General features: G+C 30.3%; 1 long non-coding RNA gene across 1 annotated transcript; it reads right to left on the reverse strand.

The window, feature by feature from the left end:
• Positions 1 to 1,688: 1,688 nt before the first annotated feature.
• On the reverse strand, positions 1,689 to 5,400 carry LOC114075615. Its single transcript, XR_003576007.1, has 2 exons — positions 5,041 to 5,400; positions 1,689 to 2,352 (listed from the first exon to the last, which is right to left on the reverse strand). It is a non-coding gene; the product is annotated as an uncharacterized LOC114075615 (long non-coding RNA).
• Between the last annotated feature and the right edge of the window lie 538 nt (positions 5,401 to 5,938).

Genomic DNA, 5,938 nt, shown 5'->3' on the forward strand with positions numbered 1-5,938 from the left:
TTGTAGTGCGACAAAGATCATGGTCTTTGGTCAAAAAGAGTGCAAGAACCTATGAGTCTATGATCAGTCAATTAAAAATATTGTTAAAACAAGAATATTCCTTAATCAAATCGTTTAAGTCCACTTTCTATCATGCATATTTAATGCTTTCATAAACTTTTAAGTCCAACATTGACATTTACATGTCTTCTTTCTTGTTTGTCATCTAGATAAATAACTAGTAAATTATTCTCCAAGTATTTCTACTTTTTGTCATCTTGATGAATATATATAATATGAGGCTCCAAGACTTGACCTAGTAATTACATCTGAAAAGTCCTTTCGAAAAATGTCAAGCCTAACACATCTTGATCAACTATTTCTGCATCCATATTCAGTATCTCCTTGCCCCTACGGTACAAGAATGAATCCGCGTCCCAGATGTCTTCCAATAGTATGCTTCTTTGTCAATTGCAAGAAAATACGCAAAAGTAAATATTTGTGATTTGTTCATCATATGTTAAGGCCAACGCACTCATCCTATCAGAGAACCGGAAATACTCAAGGTGCAACAAATTTACTTCAGATGTTGCAGCAAGCACAAAATGTAGGATATATTAAATATGGAAAAACATTTTACATGGAAAATAATTTCTTTATACCAAACACTACTTTAGCTTTTTTGGTTAAATGAAAACATTTTACATGTAAAAAATTTTTCCATATTCAATATCTCCTACCATTTGTGCCTTCTGCGGCATCTGAAGTGAATCTGTTACACCTAGAGTAATTACGGTTCTTTCGTTGGATGACTTTGTTGGCCTTAGCATATGATTTACAAATCATAGCTTTCTTTATTGCGCATATTTCTTTCAATTGGATAGAAAAAGTGTATTATTGGAAGACATTACGGATGCGGATCGGTTCTTGTACCGTAGCTGCAATGAGATACTAAATATGGATGCAGCGAATCAAGATGTGTTAGGCTTGACATTTGTTTGTAAAGTTGAGTCATTGGGTTAGAGGAGAGAAATGGATTTATGTCCCAACAGGAAAGATATTGTTGTGGACAGTATGAACCAAGAGTATCACATTGTGGACAGTATGAACCAAGAGTATCACAACCAAACATCAACTTAACCATTGCCGGAGAGTAAGAACCAGGAGTTACTACAAGAAAAGTCGTGATTACCTAGGAATTTTCGTAGGGATAACACAATAAAATGGCCAAGTAATTTGGTTATCTGCGGAGTTTCTTGCCGATAGAAATTCGATGGAAAAACCTTCCTAGGAAACTATTACTTGAGGATTTAAAAAATCCCTAGGTAAGTTTTTTGCGGAATAAATTTGTACGTACCTTATTTGCGAATTTATCAACGATTAACTATCAAAAATTAGCAAGATCTTTTTGGTAAAATTTCATTTGCAAAGGAATTTACATGGGGATTATCATAGAAAATTCTGCAAGTTATTCCCAATGAAGATCCTCAAATAAATCTGTAGGAGGTTAGTATATTACAATACCTTATTAATAAAATAAAACTTCTTGTGGATATTTATGAAACATTTGGCAAGAAAATTTTTGTGAAATAACCAAGTTCGCAAGAAGAAATTCTCACAAAAAAAATTCATGAATATTTATCATGTAAATCCCCATGTAAAATCTTCAAACAATAATTCACATTCAGCCTACTAGATAAATTTTACAATTAAACAAAAACCTCTTCAAAACTTTCAATAATTCTCAAAATCATCATTCAAAATAAAATCATTCCAACTAACAAAAAAGCATAATTCATAATATCCATGTCAATAATGTATAACTCTTAAATGGTCCAAAAATAAAAATACTTCAAATTTGTATCCTCAATAGAACTACCAACCATCTCAATCATAATTATGATAACTTCCATTCACGTAATCCGTGTCAGAATCTCTTTCATTCATGATATTAGACTCGTCATCACTTTCATTTTCATAAGCTTGGTTATCTTCTTGAGATGATCTCTCATTTGAGAATAATTTCTTTTATACATGCTTCATTGACAAGTCTATTCCTTTCTCATCTTCTTATTTTTGTGCCGCTCATTCTATAACCGAGCATACAAATCAGCATTTGAAGCATTTATCTGTGACTTAAATCATCTCATCATTATCTTCAAGCAAAGTTGATAAAGTTGATATTGATTGCTTTTGATGTCTTTACAGTTCGACCTAGGGATCCAAGACCTTTGACTCTCTTTGTTTATTTCCACCAGCTGATTGCACCCAGATATCCATTTCACTTAGTAGAGAAGGCTGACTAGTTTCTTCCTTCCCATCTAATGCATTTTCAGCAGCTAATATTTCTTGTTTCTTTCTTTCAAACTCTAGCTGCATAGGGATATAATATATTAGTCCATGTATAGTGTCATTAGAAAATATATATCATTAGCAAAATATATTGGATTCTAGCATCAAATGTAAGAACAACAAGAAAAAAATGAGAAATGGTAACTCAAATGAACAATTCAATTTGTGTAAATGATATCATCATCTTCACAACTAGTAAGTCAACATCTGTTAAAATGCTGGAAAGTATATTTCAATCCATTATTATAATTAGGGAAAGGGTCTTATATACCCATCAACTTTGTCATTTAGAGATGATACACCCCTTGTTATGAAAGTGACACATATATACCCCTACTTGTAAACAAATGACTCATATATACCCTTTTCCTCTAACGAAATCAAAAAAAAAATATTTTTAATCTAAATTTTTATTATTTTTTTCTACAAAATATAATCCCGTATGAGTAAATTTAATCCTCGTCAAACATATTTTTTTTGACTTTTTTTTGTTTCAATGACTAATTTATAATTATTATTTTGATAATCAAATTTATTTATGTTTCACTAATATTCTTGTAAAACTTATTGTAGATGACCATATTTTTTCTTCGAATACGAAATTAAATTACAACACAAAAAAAAAAGGTTAAATTTTTTTCCTTTAAACCAAGGAATGAAAGAAAAAAACAATATAAGAATAAGAAACTCAAATAATTATAACAAAAGAAGTCAAAAAATAATTTATGTATGAAAAAATTAAAATATACCTTGAACTTTGATAGAATAATCATATATACCCCTAAATAATTTTTAAAAAAATATTAGAAGTAATAAATATAAATTTAAAACTAATTTTATAACTTCCGTAAAATGAAGGGTATACGTGAGCCATTTTGTAACGGCAGGGGTATATGTGAGCCGTTTGTATAACGATAAAGGCATACATGAGCCACTTTTATAACGAGGGCTATATCAGCTCCAAATAACAAAGTTGAGGGGTATATCAGACCCTCTTCCCTTATAATTAAAAGTCGAATGAGGTAGAGAATAGAAATAAATTTCAAATATACAAAAATATTTTTAGCACTTAAATCAACAAAGAAAAAAACTTTTGATCTTACTCGATTGAAGCTAAATGTCTTAATTAAGTTTTCAAAATTCAAAAAAAATAATAAGAGAATGTTGGATTCAATTATTCTAAAACACATTGAGTTGCAGAGATAAAACAACCTAAATAACCTGAATGTAAAAAAACTCAAGCTAAAGTTAAAATTTTTAACTAAGCCGAGTGAATGACATATATTCAGTTTATTTTTTTTCCTTTCTAACTTTCTCGGTAGTTTTCAAGCAGTATTTTTCAAGTATGTCTATACAACATATTTAATGTTCTGAGGAACCTTCTCTTTGTGTATAATTGTAAGAACGAAGACACCCTTAGCAAATAGCTTAAGCTTATGCCTGAAGTGAACACATCTGCAATTCATTCTTTTCAGAGAAAATAGCACAACATTTTATCCTACAAGTAATGGTTCAAACTACTCCAACTAGAGAACATCTACAAGAAATTTTCCAGGGTTTAACGAACCAAAATTGCTCGTCCTAACAAAAACAAAAATCTACATTTTTTGCAAATAAAAACAGCATTTCAGCAGTTACGAAGAGCATTTTAGCCATAAAAAATAGCATTTCAGCATGTAAAAAAAAGTACTTTTCAGCAAAATATATAGCATTCCAGGAACCAAAATATATAACATCACAGCCGCAACGAAAAGAAAATTTCAACAATAAAACAACCTAGATACTCTGCATATTTATATTCGATGGAAAGCACCTCTTACCCACCTAAATATTAGGCCCTAATAATACTCTGCAACACAATAAAATCAATGACTAGTGCAATCTACAAGCTCCTCTGCGACTAACTTGATGTGTACTTCTATTTTATTGCTTAGTTGGTAGTTAGGTTGCTTGTATTTTTTCGTCGATGAGATTAGTTTACCTAGTTCACTTATGTAGGGATAAATATAAAAGCTAACCTCTTTGTTATGAAACTTTGCACACTCTGCACTTTTGGTATTAGTAAACACGATGAATTGATATAAAGAATAGATGATAAACCGCAATCATATTAAACACAAAGAAATTTTTTTGTGTGTGTTTGTTTAATGTTATCTTCGATTTTTCAATTTTCCTATTAAAATTGCTTTTACTAATGTTATTATAATATTCTTTTAAGTAATTTGTTATTTTTTCAAGTCATGAAATTTCTACGTATATTGTCAAAACAAAATTTCCAGCTAAATTTGTAGGAAAAAATCCCTAAATTTTTTCCGAAGTAATAAAATTCTCAGGTAAATCCCCAAATCTAAATCCACAGAGAATTTTGCAACAAATTAATCCCCAAATAATTTTACAAGTAATCAAATCCCAAAAAAATCCCAAACTATAAATCCCCAGCAAATTCCACAATAATTAATCCCCAAATAATTCCCAAGTAATAAAAATCCTAGCTAGATCCCCAAATATAAATCGCCAACAAATTTCACAGCAACTAATGCTCATATAATTTTCCAAGTAATAAAATCTCAAAATAAATTTTCACAATAATATCTCCAAAAAAATATATAGGATGAATTACCTAGGGATATTCTATGGAATAAAATAATGATTTAAAAATTGTTTTTTTGTTGATATACCTGCGGATTTAGCTAGAGATAATATACTTACCATCACTTTTCCCAGGTAATACCGCAACTTCATGTTTGCCGCAAAATGACGCCAAATTTACCTGCGAAATTTGTTGGGAATAAACATTTCGTAGGTAATATATTCTAATATTGAGGAATTTAAAATTTTTGCAAGAAGATTCGCATGAAATAGTTGCAAAAATTTTCCCTAGGAAAAATCCCCACATAATTAGCAGTTTTCTTGTAGTATCACGACCAAACATAAACTTCACCATTACCGGACCTTCACTACATCTGTGGCATCGAAGATTGGGCAACCCCTATTCTCGAGTTTTATTTTCCATTTTACATAATACATATATTTCGTATTTTATCAAGGACAAGTTCGGTTTTTGTAATTCTTATTGTTGCAATAAAGCGCACATATTTCCATTTTATTCCAACACTTTTATCCATACACTTTTCATTAAAAATAATTTACACTTTGTCCATACACTTTGTCCATTCTCGAGTTTTATTTTCCATTTTACATAATGCATATATTTCGTATTCTTTCAAGGACAAGTTATTTTTTGTAATTGTTATTGTTGCAATAAAGCGCTGATATTTTCATTTTATTCCAACACTTTGTCCATACACTTTTCATTAGAAATAATTTACAGTGAAATGTGGGGCCCATCCACTATTCTCTCTATTCATAAAAAGCAATATTATTTTCTCTTTGTTGATTAGTTCACTAGATACATTTAGTTGTACACGATGGAAAACAAACTTGAGGTTCAAAAACATTCGAAGCTTGAAAAACATTTTGGTAACAATATGATCACAATTTACACTGATGGAGGCAGAGAATATCATATCATGGAACCATACCTTCTTACCAATGACTTACAACATCTTGTTTATCCCCTTCACACTCCTCAAAGGGTAGCCCTAAC

The sequence above is a fragment of the Solanum pennellii genome, chromosome 1, assembly GCF_001406875.1.
Source record: "Solanum pennellii chromosome 1, SPENNV200".
NCBI lineage: Eukaryota > Viridiplantae > Streptophyta > Magnoliopsida > Solanales > Solanaceae > Solanum > Solanum pennellii.